The sequence below is a fragment of the Mya arenaria genome, chromosome 1, assembly GCF_026914265.1.
Source record: "Mya arenaria isolate MELC-2E11 chromosome 1, ASM2691426v1".
NCBI classification, from domain to species: domain Eukaryota; kingdom Metazoa; phylum Mollusca; class Bivalvia; order Myida; family Myidae; genus Mya; species Mya arenaria.
In genome coordinates this window covers 30,856,339-30,877,224 of record NC_069122.1, presented here as the reverse complement: position 1 = coordinate 30,877,224, position 20,886 = coordinate 30,856,339, and positions in this window count along the sequence as shown.

Below are 20,886 nucleotides of genomic sequence, written 5' to 3'. Positions count from 1 at the left end.
TGTGTGTGCGCGTGTGTGTGCGCGCGTGTGCGCGCGTTTGTGTGAGTGTGTGTTTGCGTGCGTGCGTGCGTGTGTGTGTGTGAGTGTGTGTTTGCGTGCGTGCGTGTGTGTGTGCGTGCGTGCGTTCGTACGTGCGTACGTGTGTGTGAGATAGAAATTATTTTTCAATACAACATAGAGATGTTTTAACATATATATATATATATATATATATATATATATATATATATATATATATATATATATATATATATATATATATATATATATATATATATATATATATATATATATATATATATATATGTTTTGATATATTATGTAAATATGATTTATGTTGAAACTAAATGAGAAAAAAATGGTAAAGGGCCACTTTCTTAGACGAATTAACGGGTTATGCAGATACCTTAGGAGAGGTAATTGTCCCAAATAACCTATGTTAATTGGTACATTAAAGTAAGCTGAAAAACACCACATTAATAAAAATACTTATTATCTGGTTGATTTCATATTTGTCGATTTATTTGTCCTTCGGTCTCAGGCAAATACAGCTTACCTCGGACAAATAACTGGGCCAATATGAATTTACCTTATTAATAATATTAAAGTAATAAAATGTCTCTCAATCGTTGTAAAATAATTTTCAACTTATTATCTATGCGCTATAAATCTCAACATCGGTACAAGTATACGTCTGTGAATTTCCGCCATGTTAAATAAACAATACACCAGTTCAAGCATAATCGATTATGCAAGTTTGATTGGAAATAATGAAATAAAACAACGTGTTTAACTAGGTTCAAGGCAATTGAATTCAACATCCGAACAACAAGGTAATTTCAAAATACACCAAGCGCAATAATACAATGTTAAACTTTAAAGCAAAACGTCCTTATAAGCTGAAATATGCAAGTAAAGTATATGTACAGATAATAGAAAAGTTTGCATAAATTTGAATGATCTTCAGGAAACAGAAGTGTAAAATTTGGAACTGTTATATTTCTTCAAAAAACTAATTCTTTAAAATGGAATTTTCATTTTTAAAAATCTAAGTGTCCATACTATAATAATTGCAGAATATAAACAAAGCATAACACTTTCTGTGAAATAAAACAGTTAAGGAAATTGTTGAATTTAAAAAAAGGGTACAATTTTAACTTAAGATGCTTCTGTAATATGGCCCCAGATCAACATACATCTATGCCCATTAGCGGATCCAGGGTGGGGGAGGGCGCATCCGGTCCGGTATTAATTTTTCCTTGGTTGGTACACCTACCCCCTCCCCTTCCAAATGTCCTAAACCAATGAAATATTTATTTGGAGGTAGAGGCGCAAGTCAAAAAGGTTACGCCCCTAAATTACACCCCTTCTAACGTCACATTCTGTATCGCCACTGATGCCTTTATGTGTTAAAAAGATAATGTAAAGGGCAACACAATCTACACCACAACTTTAGGACTTTCGACGAGTCTGTCGGCATTATTTGTTATATCTGCCGTTTGCATTGTTTTGCGGGTAGAATCCACTTATGGACCGAACCAGACTCGAATCACTCGACTTCAAGCGCCGTCTTTGTTTACACAGCAAGTCAAAGACCTGTTGGCGAAAACGCTGTCCACTCAGAAAGTAGAGAATGAAGTTTACGCAGTGGTTTGTGTAAAACAAAATGTTCACAATGGACCAAAGTATATCCTGTAGCTCTGTCATGTTTCCATGGACCCAGTACGTTCTCCCAACTAGATATATCGTGGCTGGAGTATTACAGAAAAAGAACACAGCGTTGATTAGAAGAAGGGTTAGTGTAATTTGCGTTGAGTACTTGTCTGATTTAGTCTGATTCTCTTTATTGCCTTTTGGTCGGTTTAATATTTGATTGCGTTGTCTAATTCGACGGCGCTTTGAAAGATTATACATTATAATAACACCACTGATAAAGAATGTTACCATAGGTATTGCATTATTGAAAATGAGGTTTATGTACTGAAACACATGAATGTAAAACTCTGGGTATCCTTTGTGTGAAAGAAAGGAGCAAACATGAACTTTCGAATAACACGTACGCAAACCAGCTCGAACACTGATGTTACTGTCAGCAAACCGTGTATCTGTTAAGTTAGAATCTTGTTGTTTTAACATAACGTTGTTGAACTGGAATGCTGTGGAATTTGAACTTTGATTCGGAACAAGTTCGTCATGTAAATCAAAACCATAAAGGACATGGGACAACACAATACAAATACATATAGTGTACACCGTAGAAATCATTATCGAAGATTTTAATGTGCATATTGATTTGATAGCGTGTGGTTTTAGCGTGCTTATCAATCTTTCTAACGTCACAATAACAAGACTCGTATTTGACAGATTGGTGGTAACGTATATAAGGTAGAAGTGCAGTTTGCATACGATAGGACTTAGCGATCTGATCTCGAAGCCAAACGCCTTGATTAGCCACCAACGCGGCAAAGCAATCATTATAAGTCCAAGATCGGCGCCGGCGAGTATCGATAAGTAAATCGACGTCGACGTTCGTCGCGTATGAGCTTTTTGGAGTACAATTATTGTCAAAAGGTTGCCTAATGACCCAATTGTAAATAAGATCGGAGCACCAACGATCCATATGTACCAAGCTGTCTTAGAACCACTGCTTTGAGAGGCGTCCATTTGAGAACAATCTGAAATCATAATTGATGACAAACTTTGTACGACTGTTATGACAAATAAAGATATTTATCAGCTTTTTATCATACAAACTTTCGAAAAACCTTTTATATACATAGTAACTGGAATCGACTTGTAGGAAACCATATCGAAGGGAAGTCATGGTACTACATCTCGTTGTCCATAAAACCATCGTCGACAACAAAAGTAAACATAAACAGTTCAAGTTAACTGTTTCACAACCTTGTGGCAACCGATTTGAATTTATTTACTTAGATGCTGACCGATTGTCCTTCATGTTTTAGTTGTAATTAAGTAGAGGATTATTTACACTTTTTTTTATCAAATTCTCTACATTCTCAAGTTTTGGTCGACCATAAATACTTCGCTAAAAATGCGGTATGAACAAATTGTTTAACAACATAAGATATATTGTTGTAGGATATAAAATAGACCAAAAAGAATATAACTGTGTCAACACGATTTTAAGCGAAATCGGCTATTGTATCTATAGCACTTACGTTAAAAGTGATAGCAGATCAAAACACATTAATATCTTGAACTATGTATATTATGTTTTGCTTCCCATACAAACATTCCTAAGAACTTAAAATGTGTATTTTCGTTTTATGAACAATTTTGTTACCAACATAAAATGCATTATAGAATAGCATTAACGTAAGCACTTATTCTCAAAGACATGCTACATTCTCGTTATACCGTTAAAATCATATAAAAATGGCGAAGGAATAGTAAAGTTATCTTTGTTAATAGTCTATATTCGATGCCTTACGAAGAAGGATTTATGACGCAATTTATCACTTGGTACACACGCACGCACGCACGCACGCACGCACGCACGCACGCACGCACGCACGCACGCACATACACATACATACACACACGCACACACGCCCGCCCGCCCGCCCGTCCGCCCACACACACACAAACACACGCACACACACACACACACACACACACACACACGCACACACACGCACACACACGCACACACACACACATTGTTAAAGCTACTTTAAACATAGTACAAATAATTAATGATTTATGTTAAAAATAAACAATTCTTGGGTATGCCCTTGTTTTAACCACAATACAACCTTCTAACAATGTAATTTGCTATTAAATATTCCAACGTTCGTCGATCAGTCGTTATAGTTACCTGTTGCCAAAATTAAATGAATTATGCTATTTATCCACAAGAAATTATTTACCTTTCAATAATAACAAAAATACGGGAACTCGCTTTAGTAAAAATCTTCATATCAAATATGACCATGTGAAGGGATTCACATTGGCTTAAATATGCTATTATGACGTCTTAAACACAAAAGACAATCATATCATGTAATTAAAATGGTGTAGTGTTTTGTTATTCATTAATTATGAAACGAGAGCTGTCTTTGATCAACCGGATGTGGTTAATTACATAGATGGTCATTTCAGAAGAATTATTATCCTTTATATGGATGAACTAATTGAATCCCAATTTCTCATCATCATGATGTTCATTATCTTAACAGAGTTCCATAATTAAAAGAAATTTTATAATTAAACGATATTGTATTCCACCCATGAGAATGAAATAACCAATAGGCGAACTAATTCAGGTCGAACTAACTAATCTTGCTTTATCGCACATATCCATTTACATTTTTAAATACATAAAAGATAAAAAGAGAATATAGACAAACAATTGCTTAAACACAAATGTTTTCATTAGTGGCAGCAGTGCGGGGACACTTTGCTTATCTGTGACTAAATACAACGGTTGTATTATAATATGGGTTCATAAGGATATATATTTACAATATACACTTCTTTACGTGCAGTTTGAATTAATTTGGTCATAAAAAAGAAGTAAATCATGAAGTAAATCGGTCCGAATATCAATGTGTTAAAAAGTCTCGAAGGCTGACTGGCCAGTATTACTTTCAGTGAAGTGTAATATTTTTTTCATTTATTTAATGCAGATGTTTGGAAGCCATGAAAACGCAGATACAAACAATTATTTATTGGTATTTATTTCAAATCAGCTGGGTTGATCAATACACCAATCGAAATACAAAACAATGCACTCTTTTTTGCGCTATGTCACTTTAACTAACTTTCTCGTATAACAAAAATATAGATAAGAATCTTACCTGGATTGACGATCAATCGGGCCAAAATACTACTGACGTTTGCATTTGTGGTCACGTGACTATGTTTGCTCATCACCGGTGAATTAACTATAATCTGTTTATCGTTGACGTTCGTAGTCAAGAAACAATGCTTAATACTTACTCTTTGGCCGCATGATGCCTCATCTGTAGTCACCTGAAGGAGGGCAAAGTTCATCGGAATAGTTTGCTTTGCAATGGTTTACACTTATCATATCGCATTTGGGTTCGACATGAACTGTATCCCTCCAATAAACGTAAAAGGTCAGAATAAGGATCATTTGACAAGTCACTTTATGATACAGGGCTTGAATCACTCAAAATAGGTCGTGAGTGTCAATAGTGACTCCAATGACACAAAAGGGAAGACAAGTCGCCCTATTACACAGGACTTTAATCACTCAAGATAGGTCGTTAGGGTTAAAAGTAACTCCAATAACACAGAAGGGAAGACAAGTCATCCTATTACACAGGATTTTAATCAATCAAGGTAGGTCGTTAGTGTCGGCAGTGACTCCAATAACACAGAAGGGAAGAGACAATTTAAAAGCGCTTTGCCGATTTGTGCTTACTTATGGATCAACATGCCTAATTCAAAACGTCCATCATGGAATACACTAACAAGTCAAGTCAAGTCATGTCAACACATTTATTCACTCAAATTCATGCACAAAATGAAAAAAAATGAGGTAATTAATAAACACAACACCATTTAGAGGTTGAAATTCAGTATTCAAAGACATAACATACTTTCAAGTGTATCAAATATTTAAAGACCAGATATTCCCGTTTAACAGAAGTAAGACTAAATATTGCACATGGATCATTGGATTCAATAATAATAATAATAGTAATGTTTTAACGAATTTGTTTAAGAATAGCAGATACCATTTTACACATATTCAATATTTCCCTTTTATTAGTTGTGTTTACCAGCTGTTCAAGTTGATATATGTTTGGATGTCTGTTCAAATATGATTTTATATACTGCCTTCGTTCGTTATAAAAAATATTACACTCGAATAAAAAATGGAATTCATCCCCTAGTTTGTTATGTGTTTGTCATTTCTTTTCATTGACTAGTATTCTATTCCAATTGGCCGTTTCTATTGGTAGTCAGTGGTTTCTTGTTCTAAACTTGATAAGTGGATATAATAATAATTTTGGTGTTGAATGAAGATACTCTTCGTAGCCAAATGACGTTTTGAAGATTTCCGTAAACCTCCATATTGGCTCTCCTTCGAATGTGACCTTTAGCAAGAATGAAATTCAATTCCTCAGTTTGAATGAGTGTGATCGCAAATCGAATATTAAGCATTGTAGGCTGTAAATGCACTTAGTAATCGGAATTTACATTTGTTCCCCTTAACTATTGTTTATAGCCCCAATTTCGAATGTAGAGAAATTGAAAATACTTCTCCTTAATCTCTCCACTATATTATGTCATTAAAATATTACATATATTCGAACAGCTGTCAGCTAAAATACCTCTGTCTCTTCATGTACTACAGTTTGGATCAAAAGAGAACACCAACCAGACATTAATAATTGGTATAAAATCTACTGATGACCTGACCTGTCCACGCCCTCCTACCCTCACTCTGTTTGTTTCTTTCATTTCCGTTTTTCTTACAATTTGCTTTTTCCAAACGCATATTTTCCACATTTACGATTATCAAAATACAAAGGTCTTACATCTTTCAACCATATTCACCATAATACCACCAGTAAGTATTCAACGAACCATAACTCCATTTACACCATTGTACGCAGGTAAAAATAGTTAGAGAAGTGACCACTCTAACAGATTAAACGTTTTGATAACGTTTTATTATTTTTTTGTCTTGGAACGAGCCAATTTATGCGAAAATGCATGAATACCAATGATATAAGACTGCCAACAAACAATCAGATCGCAGATTTCATTTTAAGTTAAAAAAATGTTGTTTTATGCATCTTTTTTAAGCCGTTAGTAACGCTTTTAGCCATAAAACATTAATTTTCGAACAAAAATATGAAAATCTGCGATCTGATCTTTTGTCATCAGTATTATATCACCGGTGTGCATATATTTACACAAAAATTGGCTCATTCCAAGACAAAAAATAAAAATGGTGTCTTAACGGTAAATGTATGAGAGTGCAGTTTCAAGCCACTATGGTGTTGTGACTATTTATTTCGTGCATATGTAAATTGCCGATTTTTAATGAAGACTTACCATCAATTATTCTTTAATCGTGCCAAGTCTTTGTATATTTTGAATTTGAAGATGTAAAGCTGAAACGAATATTTGTTTTAAACCAAATGAAACTTGATATACATGCTGCAATTGACAAAAAGCACATGCAAAGTAAGGCACATAACTATGGCATTAAGGGTAAAAATCAAGGGTACATGTTAGTTAAACATTGTTTTATCCTTTACACAAATAACTGCGATTTTAATCTTCGTCATCTTGGTTTGCTTTGTTTGTATCACGCCAGTTGCTATATTCATGATTGGAATGGAAAAAAGGACAGTCCTGCAGGAAACTAATTGGGCATTTTGTAATATTCTGCACTATACTAATCGTTTGGTGAATTTTGCGACATAGTTTCTGAGTGTTTTCAGAAAAATGGTGTATGACCTAATTTGCAAGGGACGCAAAATAACCAGACCGAAAACATCGCAAACCTAATATAATATTGTACTTACCTATTAATGGCTCTAAATTTAATTCTTGTGCGAAGGCCGTGGTAAAAGTAATCTATACTTTGTCCGAGATGATCTTGTTGTTATATTTGTAGCTTTATTTTTTTCAAAGAAGCTTTACGGACTAAGGTACGCATCCTCGGCACCCCAGCGTATCATAACCTATATGATACCCTGTGCAAATCAGCTGTAAAAATCTTGTACTTATGAATAATTAATAAGGTGAAATCCAGCCGCTTGATTGGTCGCATGAAGGATGGAGGATACAGGTACGTGGACAGTGTTGAACTTAATGTATCAGTATTGCCAAAGTTGGGGCCTAAAGGTAAACACAGATAAAAGTAAAATTATGGTTTTTCGAAAAAGGGGCAGATTACTTGAAAATGAAAAGTGGACCTACAATGGAAATGAAATTGAAATTGTTGATAGTTTTACATACTTAGGTACAGTTTCCAGTTATACAGGAAATTTTAATCTAAACGAGCAATATACAACTGGAAAAGGACTGAAGGCATTAAATGTATTGTTAAAACACTGTAGAAAATTAAAATTTACTCCCAAAACATTATGTCAGTTGTTTGATGCTTTTGTGAGTTCAATTTTATGTTACTCATCAGAATTGTGGGGTTTCAAAAAACACAAGCAAATTGAGAGGCTGCACTTAAAATTTTGTAAACTTATCCTAAATGTGAGAACAAGTACAAGTAATGCTGGTGTTTATGGGGAACTTGGGAGACATCCTTTATATATTGTTCACTGGTTAAGAATTGTCAAGTATTGGCTTAAAATTATAAATACAGATAATATCATAATACAGAAAGTATATAGCCTTGCTGTAGAAGATTGTAATAAAGGAGCTAAGAACTGGGTATATAATTTGAAAAATTTGCTATTTACAAATGGTTATAGATATGTATGGGAGAACCCATCTTGTGTTTCTCCGCAGTTATTTGTTACTATGTTTAAGAAGACACTCACTGACTGTTTTGTACAGGAGTGGACAGCAAATGTAAATTTGAGCAATGTATTATTGGTGTATACAAATTGTAAATCATATTTTGACTATGAAAATTATTTAGATGTTCTTCCAGATTATTTGAGAAAATTTATAACTAGACTAAGAATATCTGCACACTCCTTACGAATACATACTGGGAGATACGCAAATACTCGAATTCCCCATGAAGAACGATAATGTCAATGCTGTGATAAAAGAGATTTAAAAGATGAATTCCATTTTACACTAATTTGCCCATGTTTTAATGAATATAGAGCTAGATATATTAAGAGGTACTATAGAGTAAGACCAAGTATGTTCAAATTTATGGAGCTGTTGAAGACAGAAAACAAGACTATATTAAGAAATCTTAGTTTGTATTGTAAAAGGGCAATGGAATACAGAAATACTATCTTAAACACTATTGTTAATTAATTTGTACTGTAAGAAATATAAATAATTAATCCTACCACAGAATTTGTACCAAACACATGATCTGTTTATATGGAGTATTTACAGGATAGTAGAATCAGCCACTGGCACTGAAATATAAAATATTACACAAAGAATCCTTGCCAATTTAAAGTCAATACAGACTACAGTATAGTTAAATATAAGTTGTTATAAATGTATCCCTGTATATTTCTGTGTTGTCTACATTTAAGCTCTGTTGATTAAGTTTAGAAGATAGATTGACCGTGATCTTAATATGTCTTTATTGTATGTATTTAAATTATATAATTACTGCATATTTCAACAATGTTTACTTATCTGACGTGCAAGTTGGCATTTGCTGTCTCGAAGTGCGTTAGAAATGTTAATCCTATGCTAAGTGTCATGACTTAGTTTACACATAGACATCCTCGGAATGCATACCGATTTATAGTTAAACGACACATATCATATATTACTTCTTTAATATAAAAAACAATCGTACTTTATGCTTTTCAAGATCATAACATCACGTGTTATCCGATTTATTAAATGTCCGGAATGATACGTATATATTAAGTCACGTGATCGTATATGACTACAGTCCGGTTACCGGTTTCCACGAATGACTATAGTTAAACTTGAAAAGCTTGATACGTCAATAATACTTTTTTTTTAAACATACTCTAGGATATATAATGTGCTACGATATACTATTAGCGTTGTACAGTTTGTCTATAAAGGTAGCATTAAATAGTTGTTTTAAGAATGATACATCCTCGTTTTCATTTAACTCACAAACAAGTATTGCTCTATGATGTTGTATTTCTTTTCCTTTATTTGTTTGTCTGTCTGGTGTTAGTTTGGTGTTCTGTCTTGTTTTTTTGTTTTTTTGTTGTTTTTTTTGTTGATTTTTTGTATTTACCTGACACGTGATTGTTTACTATATTTATTTATATATGCATATCATCATACATATTGAATGTTATTTGTATATTTCATGAAATATGTATATGTTTATAGACAATGTACCATGTACACGTCGGAATAAATATTTCTGTCTGTCTGTCTGTCTGTTGAACATGGTGCTACTAACAACTATTTTACAGTCTTAATTAATACATTCGGGAAAAGAGTTTATTCAGAAAGACAAACTACCATATTTAATTAAAGCGATAAAGGGTTTATGTTTGGTAAGTAACGGATTTAATAACATATTTAGGAAAATGTATTCAAGTAAAACAACTATAGCAGCTGAAGCCTGGTACAATTGAACAAACTAAAACTAAAACTTCCGATACGATGGCATCAATGATCGCGTGCGTGTACGCAATGCTGTTGATGCATTCTTTCTCCAAGATAACTACTTGCATAACAAAGTTTATGAATCCTAAAATCCTTACAGTGTCAGGAGATCCGCCAATTAACTTGTATAATTAATCTGGTGTTTTTTGGAATCTTGTAAGGTAAAACTAACATTTTAAAACGCATTTAGAATGATTGCTTCGGTACCCATGCATTTCCTTGTAATTATCAAAAGAAATTAACCATTAAATCATGTAAAATAGTGAGTCATATTCACATGTTGATATCATTTTTCAAACCTCTGGTTGTTTCCCTTCAAGCCTCAAATTTACTGTTACCCCGACGACATGCTCTAAACAAGTTCATTTGATGGGTACCTTAATAATTGGTTATGTGAGATGTGTTTGATAGGTAATAAGGACATTTACAGGACATATATATTTCTTAACTTAAACTTTTTACCTCAAAATAAATTAACCTAAGGTAACAATTCAAGAAAACTAAGCACACTATGACTACATAGGGATAAATTATGCGTATGTGAAAGCCAATTACCTAATCATTAGCTAAAGCAATATATTGTCACTCAGTCATGCTTACGTTTTATGATCGTCTTAAGCGAGCATATTTATTTATTTATTTATTAAAGTCTCATCCACATATATTCAATTCAGTTAAAACATAATATGTACAAAACAGAATATATATGCCACCATTCTATTACAGAATTACAAGAGACTATAAAACTTTTACATAACACTTCACATATGACCTTGTACATAACATTGCCATTTTGTCAGAGTGAATTCTCTTTTGTCGCAATACACAGCTTCTGGAACAATAAAATCGTAAATCACGATATTATCCTGAGCATAAGTATATATCCCATGAGAATGTTTTAAGACAACATTTAATACAAGTTTAGGGAAAGAAGTACTTTAATTTCTGAGCCGCTGAATATGCAACTCCAATTCACGAACTTGCTAGCATTTAAAACGAACAATAGTTCAACTAAGCAATATTTACTATTTGTATTGCAAGCGTCATGAAATTGTTATCGGATAAATACAGACATATATGGACTTTAAACGCTGCGCAAAATTATACCGTTCAAGAACTCGTGTAATATTTTATGCATGATTTTAGTTTCAAAGACAACTATTGCATAACACAATGCACGAAGCTTATCATGATAACATTGCAAGATATTCGATCATTAATTGGCTTGACTTTGTATAATTACTTCAGTGTCATCTAAGACATGGTAAATTAAACCTTAAATGTTAAAACACATTTTGAACGATAGCTTCTATACCTGTGAGTACCGGTTTAATTGCAAAAGCAAATACACCATGCAAGAATGTCAATAGATGGTTTTAATTTAAGGAAGTAAGAAAACATTGCCTCTCTCCCTGTTATAACGGTTGTTAAACTGTTTAAAGCCGTTTGCTCGCTTGTTGTCTCTGTATATCATCATCTACTATTGAACGCAATGAAAATTAATAAAATAATCTGACAAACAAGTCTCCGACACAACACTAGTCTATTGCAATGTGTATAAACAAATAATGTTCAAAGACAATTCATTGCATAGTTTATTTTTTTTATTTTTTCTGACTTTAAGTTAAATAATTCCAAGGCATTAACCCAATATTTATTGATAACGATATTCAATCTTTAGGCACTATTTGAATGCAATTGGGAGAATTTCTCTTCATCAGATGGATGCGGATCAAAGACTGATAGGTTACTATGGATTTTAGTCACACCTATACTGCTTGCCTTTGGATTCATCGGCAACATTTGGACATTATCGTCCTCATGAAAGGGCGAATGAGGCAGACATCGACGTCATTTCAAGTACTGCTTTTCTGTGACAGAGGGGGTATGAACAAACATGTAACTCTTTTAATCTTATTAAACAAGTGAGTATAACATTATACTAACTATTCTCGTTGGTACATTGTAATGCTAGAGTGTGGTTTTGTGTTGTGTGTGAAACTGGAGTACATGTCGTGACGCCACTTGACAATCACGATAGGTCTCATGCAGTTGATAATCCTTCCTCCAGCCTTCATTAAGATTCGACATTAAACGCGCTGTAACAAACCGATCGCGGAGATGACGTGTACGTATGAGATTCCCCTGACGTGCTGACGTCATGCGAGATGCACCCGATTTGGCTTGTCTATATTTCACTTATCCTCTGTTCTAAGTATACAATTTTCGAACGAGTCACCTAAAAACGATTTTTATGTACGTCTACACTCTTGCATTGCCAGAATCCTAGCACGGTTATCATTTCTTAGTCTAGGCATCGTAAATCAATTAAAGAAGCACAACTTTTGTCCAAAATAGGTGCATAGCATGGTTGAATAATTATCACGTGCAAAACGTGCGCTGACCGACACAGGACTCCAATGATGTGTAGTGGAACGAATTAGTTTTATGCGTGATCCAGAGTCATGAAATAAAAAAGCATCAATTTGTAATAATACATATGCACATTTTTCTGTGTAGCGTTTTTTATTTATATCAGTTTATTTCTGATAAAGTCGTCGAGCACATTACCCTCAGCGACGTTTTGTCACATTTTGAATCTTCCAATATCTTTACTGACAGCCAGCATGGTTTTCGCCAGCATTGACCCGAAACTATAAACAGCCAATCGAAGGGCATTGATTACAGCACACAAAATAATTCAATTCTACTTGACATTAGAAAAGCTTTTGATAAAAATCCTCATTAACGTCTTTTCCAGAAGCTTGCTCACTACGGTATCTCTGGCACAATATTCAACGGTTGCTATATCAGACAATGAAACGGCTGGAAGTCACCGATCAGGTACCTTTTTAAACTCTTTGCATTGTAACCAGATTAGCAGATGTCATTCAATGTCTAAATCAGTCATGTCAGCACTTAACGAAAAATTATCCATACTCAGTATTTAATAGTTATTGTTTGTGTTCGTTTGACGAAGCCATTCGGTTAGCATTAGCGAGCTCAATAAGATAATACCTACAAAACATTTGGCCCAAGTGTCACCAGCAAGCGCCCCTGCGCCAACCACTGAATAATCCACTTAATACAACCAACCTATAACTAAATGGAACTTTTGCCAATCTTTTTGTAATTATTATTTTTCATAGATTTATATTTCTAAATTATTGAACCGAAATCCGTCTGGTGATCCAATCAGCTTAGACATATGCCTATACAATAATAAATAACTATTTTGCAATTTAATTACATTGATGGCGTGTTTCCTTACACATACAGACCCACTTGCTACTCTTATCCTGGTAGCAGAATCTTCTGCAAGAGCTGTAACAGCTGCGACACCGGAGCCAGCCGTACCGTACAAGTAGAACACTTATTTTTATGGGTTAAGGGACTGCTGTCACAAAGCAATTTAGGTAAAACATCAGCTAGCTAGACTTGTACAGGTAGAACATGAAATGTTATGGGTCCAGAGGACATTGCCACTAAGCAACTATGGTAAAACAGTAGCCAGACATACCTGTATAGATAGAACACTTTATGCAATGGGTTAAAGGACTGTTGTCACAAAGCAATTTGTATGAAACAGGAGTAAGTTAGACCTGTACAAGAACACATAATGTTATAGGTTCATGGGGCATTGGCACAAAGCAACTTAGGTAAATCAGGAGCCAGCTGCATATGTAAAGACAGAACACTTTTTGTATTGGTTAAGGGGTCATTGTCACAAAGCAATTTTGATAAATCAGGAGCCAGATAGACCCATATAAGTAGAGCACTTAATGTTACGGGTTAAGGGGGGCCTTGTCACAAAGCAATTTGTGTCAAAAGGGAGCTAGCCAGTACATGTAGTGCACTTAATGTTATAGGTTCAGGGGTCATTGACATAAAGCAATTTACTGCGTCAAGCAGCAGCCAGCTACATATGTATAAATAGAACTGCTGCAACCAAGATTGATGTCAAGAGGGCTATAGACTTGTAATTTATATTTATAACTTACCTGCAGTATTTACTACGGCAACCAAAATGGCTGTCAAGAGGGCTATAGACATGTAATTTATATTTATGACTTACCAGCAGTATTTACTACCGCAATCAAGATGGCTGTCAAGCGGGCTGTAGACTTGTAATTTATATTTATAACTTACCTGCAGTACTTACTGCCGCAACCAAAATGGCTGTCGAGCAGTCTGTGAACGTCTTCCATCCAGCGATAAGTTAGGTTGGATGATATGTAATGAATACTATGTTAGTATCGATGATTCCCTGATTGGTTGAGCTTAGTGTAAATTAATTCATATTTGCTCAAATGTGAATAAAGTAAGGATGGCAACGAGTGGTAATATTGGTACTCGAGTACTCGGACAATCTTCCGATCGAGTACTCGAGTACTCGGATAACTTTAATTGGTTTTCGGGAAAGACAAGTTCGTGTACACATGTATCGGTGTATATCGTGCGTTGGTCGTAAAATTGGCCATAGCATCATTAAATAAAACTGTCATTAAGTACCTTAACAGAGAAATCAATAAAAAGAAAAGAAATATTGTTACATGCTTTTAGTTTCAATTGTCGTTTTCATTTAATTTTATACGTATATAATTATGTACTACAATATTTATGGAAAGCAAAACTCGGATCATATTCGAGCGTCGCTATGACGAGACTACACTCAATAATTATTTCAGAATTACAATAAACGAAGATTATTTATAAATTGTTTAATTGTTTACTCTACGAAATATTATTTAAAATGACAGTTTTTCAAAACATCGTTAATTGACATCAGTGCAAGTTAGGGCCCATTTTGACAGTTTGCAACTATTACAACAACTGTCAAATAATTTATTAGGGTGAACACAGCGGGGATTAGAGGGGCTGTTAATTGTCGGTTTGGAAACACGAAAGATCTGATACTTACGTCTGTTAATTGTGAATTTTATAAAAAAAAATGTTTTTTTTAGAGGACTCGAGTTGTGATTTGATACTCGGGTACTCGGATGATTGATGAGTACTCGAGTACTTGGGTACTCGTTGCCATCCCTAGAATAAAGCTACCTATTATTATGTTATTAATTAGGTTATTTCATATTGGCTCAGTTTTTGTCAGAGGATAGTTTTATTTGCCTTAGCCCAAAACGTTAATCGGTTCTTAAAAAGATCTAACCGAGCAATAACTTACGTGCGGCTAAATGACGATGATTTGTAAATATTAGCTTGCTACTTATTAAACGCAATCTAAGACATATGGTACGAAACAGGAACAACACCGAACTCTCGTGATTGAAATTCCTGGGATAAACTTCAATAACTGACCAGAATAAAACTAACTACAAATGAATGATAAATAAACAAACACACGGTATGACACATTCTCATTCATCAGAGGTTTGATAGTGATAATATACGCATAGCATTATCGCTCTGGTGTTCGAGGACGGGTACGACTCGGGTTATACATTATAACAAGCTGTAAATACATAAAATCAGGTGAGAATGAACAAAACTACTATTGAAAAACAATATTTAAAGTTGATCTTCTAAACTCAGGGCTTGTTTGAAATATAAAGTTTATTTATTGACTTGTTGTTCATTCTTATGCTTAACATTTCAATGAACACGAGTAGTGGGTGAAGTTATTTAATATATAGCAGAGTAAGAAGTTTGATGAAACTGTGTCTTATGGTTGTGGTGGAAAAGGTTTATTGGAAGAGCAAAGAGTTACAAAAAGGAATATAAGTCGAAGGGCATGTCCCAGTGAAAAAAATATGACCCATCTCCCATCCTGTTTTACGCCAGTACGCTGACATTTAAAAGCATGGACATTGACATTGGTTGTAGATCATACAATTGCTAGTTTTAAATCGAGGAAATGCGTAATTATTAATTGAAAAAAAAATACAGATCCGTCTTGAACAAAGAAATTATCAGTCACACGTTAAGTTATTGTGATTTGCCAACTTTACTAGGATGTGTTATATCTTTCTGCAACCAGATGCAAATAACTTGAATATCTATCAATTAAATCGTCTATCTATTATTTCGTTAGCCCTTGAAGTTATTGTTAAGATCCTGCATCCTTGTTGTAAGTGTTGAGCAAACTACGTTAACAAAACACCACTCAGAACACTTCGGCGATTTTCCATCGAAAAGTGTCAGAATTAACATTTAGCTACTCTGCAAGTAGATCGCGTAGTAATTTCAAGTAAGCTACGCGCCATCTATTTGAAGGAGTGATGGGGTACGGCTAGGAACATCATTTGCAGGGCATATGCCGCCTCTTTTAATGAGTGATGAGTGCGTTATTCAACATCAGTTGCAGGTCAAGCCCCACCCCTTTCTATAAGTGATGGGGTGCGGCTAGGAACCTCATTTGTAGGCCATGCTCCATCTCTTTCAACCCTTTCCATTGAGGTGCGGCAATGTATGTCAGTTGTAGGGTGTGCGCCAACCATTTTCAATAAGTAATAACGTGCTGTAAGGATTATATGTTTAGGGCATGTCCCACCATTATCAATGAGTGAATTGGTGAGGAAAGGTATGTCAGTTGCAGGGCTTCCACAATCTTTTCAAACATTGATGTGGTGCGGCAAAGTATAAATTATCAGTTGTAGGGCATGCCCCAATCATTTCAATGAGTGATTTTTAATAGTGGTAAGGTATACGCCACCTCTTTTGAATGAGGAGCGGCAAGGAATACATGTTGTAGTCCTAATAACCCTAATAACGCGTGATGGGATGAGACAAGGTATGTCAGTTGTAGGGCATACCCCAATCTTTTCAATTAGTGATTTGTTGCGGCAACGTATGTCATTGAGTGATTGGCCATCTTTCTAAGTATGTGGACACTTAAAAGTCAAGAACACCATATCTTATTAACGCATAACAAGTCCGTTTTCTGTATGTTACAGAGTTATGTTAACGACAAAATTTAAGGGCGTATTTTGCAGTAAATTCACGAGCAGTTAACGCCAGGCTTATTGTTTTACATATGCATACCAGTATCCGGTATAAAGGGCATATTTCAACTCTTGATTTATTTTTGAACAGCATGTCCAAGATAGGAGTTATCTTTCACAATTTCCATTTTCAGTAAATCATCTCAACGCTGACGAACACGCGACAAAACATACACCCTATAGTTCATTTAAAAATAATAAAGAGCGCTAAAATCCAGCAATACGTGTTTTAGATTTCAAGATCTAAAAATACCCTAAAACACAAGCAAGGTCAAAGCTAAATTGCAGGATACTAAGATATTTCAAGCAATCTATTGTCAGCCACTTCAAAAATCCGTGTGTATGTTCTTGTTAAAGTTGTTCTTCCCTTTTACTAGGATGTATTATATCAGACCAAGTCAAGACGCGAGCTCACTTGAATATCCCTAATTCAATCTTACATCCTATTCCGTTTATTCTTGAGTTAAAAAGATATGTCCTGCATTATTGTCGAGGAGTCTTTTTCAAAATTTGTAAACAAATATGTTTAGTTTAGCGCCATCGATAAAATAGAGAATCGAAAGCTTTTTGCCAAGTGTTCTGTATACGATTAACAAGATGACTTTCGGTCTCAAATATATATCGAAATAATACAAACTGTTATCATAAGAAATATGATATAATATAGAATGACCGTTCCAGAAACTTTAACGAAAACTGCTATTACTACACTGACTCTGGTAAATATTACAAAATATATCACTAACAAACAGTAAAATAATGGAATATACAGGATAAGAATACCATACAAACCACAGGAACAATCCCAGTAGTCGACAATTCCAAAATATATCTGGTTAGTGGAGCAGTGCGAGGGCCCAAAAGACAATGTACAAGAAACAACACTTAGAGGCGTTAAATGATTGGAGAACAGCCTTGAAACGGTCAGTGAAACATGAGTTAACTGAAACACCCGGCTAGTGGGGGCTTAATCTAGTACTGCCGCAAAGTGGACGAATAAACTGTTAAGATATTTATATGAAAAGCTACAGAAACAAGCTCGGTAGCCAGAAGTTTAAACATAAACCCTACATATTACAGACACTAGGATTAGGGTTAAGGTTTGGGTAAGGGTTCATACCTAACCCTAACCCTAACCCTAACCGTACAGACCTAACACCAACCCCTACCCTAACCATTAGACGAAAGGTGCAGACATTACGGTTAGGGTTAGGGTAAGGATTTAGACCTAACACAAACCCCTACCTTAACTAGTAGACGAAAGGTGCAGACATTACGGTTAGGGTTAGGGTAAGGATCTAGACCTAACACAAACCCCTACCCTAACTAGTAGACGAAAGGTGCAGACACTAGGGTAAGGATTAGGGTTTGAGTAAGGGTCTAGACCTAACACCAACCCCTACCCTAACCAGTAGACGAAAGGTGCAGACACTAGGGTTAGGGTTTGGGTAAGGGTCTAGACCTAACACCAACCCCTACCCTAACTAGTAGACGAAAGGTGCAGACACTAGGGTAAGGATTAGGGTTTGAGTAAGGGTCTAGACCTAACACCAACCCCTAACCCTAACTAGTAGACGAAAGGTGCAGACACTAGGGTAAGGATTAGGGTTTGAGTAAGGGTCTAGACCTAACACCAACCCCTACCCTAACTAGTAGACGAAAGGTGCAGACACTAGGGTAAGGATTAGGGTTTGAGTAAGGGTCTAGACCTAACACCAACCCCTACCCTAACTAGTAGACGAAAGGTGCAGACACTAGGGTAAGGATTAGGGTTTGAGTAAGGGTCTAGACCTAACACAAACCCCAAACCCTAACTAGTAGTTGTAAGGTGCAGCCATTAGGGTAAGGATTAGGGTTTGACTAAGGGTCTAGACCTAACACCAACCCCTACCCTAACCAGTAGACGAAAGGTGCAGACACTAGGGTTAGGGTTTGGGTAAGGGTCTAGACCTAACACCAACCCCTACCCTAACTAGTAGACGAAAGGTGCAGACACTAGGGTAAGGATTAGGGTTTGAGTAAGGGTCTAGACCTAACACCAACCCCTACCCTAACTAGTAGACGAAAGGTGCAGACACTAGGGTTAGGGTTTGGGTAAGGGTCTAGACCTAACACAAACCCCTACCCTAACTAGTAGACGAAAGGTGCAGACACTAGGGTAAGGATTAGGGTTTGAGTAAGGGTCTAGACCTAACACCAACCGCTACCCTAACTAGTAGACGAAAGGTGCAGACACTAGGGTAAGGATTAGGGTTTGAGTAAGGGTCTAGACCTAACACCAACCGCTACCCTAACTAGTAGACGAAAGGTGCAGACACTAGGGTTAGGGTTAGGGTTTGGGTAAGGGTCTAGACCTAACACAAACCCCTACCCTAACTAGTAGACGAAAGGTGCAGACACTAGGGTTAGGGTTAGGGTTTGGGTAAGGGTCTAGACCTAACACCAACCCCTACCCTAACTAGTAGACGAAAGGTGCAGACTCTAGGGTAAGGATTAGGGTTTGGGTAAGGGTCTAGACCAAACCCCAACCCATAGCCCTAACTAGTAGTTGTAAGGTGCAGCCATTAGGGTAAGGATTAGGGTTTGGGTAAGGGTCTATACCTAATACAAACCCCTACCCTAACTAGTAGACGAAAGGTGCAGACACTAGGGTAAGGATTAGGGTTTGAGTAAGGGTCTAGACCTAACACCAACCCCTAACCATAACTAGTAGTTGTAAGGTGCAGCCATTAGGGTAAGGATTAGGGTTTGGGTAAGGGTCTATACCTAATACAAACCGCTACCCTAACCAGTAGACGAAAGGTGCAGTTACAAGGGTAAGGATTAGGGTTTGGGTAAGGGTCCAGACCTAATACCAATCCTTACCCTTTCCAGTAGACAAAAGGTACATACACTAGGTTTAGGATTAGGGTTTGAGTTAGGGTTTAGACCTAACACCAACCATTACACTTACCAGTAGAGAAAAGTAAACAAATAAACTGTTAAGAGGTACTATGGTAAGGCCTACATGTTACAGACACTAGGGTTAGGGGTAGGGTTTGGTCTAAACCTAACAATGACCCTTACAATAATCAGTAGACGAAATGTAAACTAACAAACTGTTAAGGGGCACTATTGTATGGCCAACATGTTGCAGACACTAAGCAGGAGTAGCATACAAAAACATAACATAATACACATTTATTGATATAGCTTTTCATACATCATATTGCATAATTACTAGCAAGAAACTCAAAAGGTTAAGTTCATGTTTTTCTTGCAAGTGTCTGACGAGACCTATATATTCACTTTTCAAGACAATAATACAGTTTGATAGTTTAATTCAAATGCATTAAGGCCAAAGGCCCATGAGCATACAAGATTGATGCATATATACACATATCATGACAATTCATACGTCAGTGGTCAAATACAATTTCATATAAACAAATATTTACAACAACGAACACTATATTATTATATAATTCAAAATATAATATATATAATACTATAATGTTATCACAGTGAGGAGACAATGGTTGCTATATCGATATAAACATATTACATATGTTAAATATAAATACACGTATTTCTGAATTCAAACGCTTTATGTACAGACAATAGTATATAGATTTCCCATTTTATATCCCAAGCCAAACAATGTAGAACTTGGCTAGTTGGT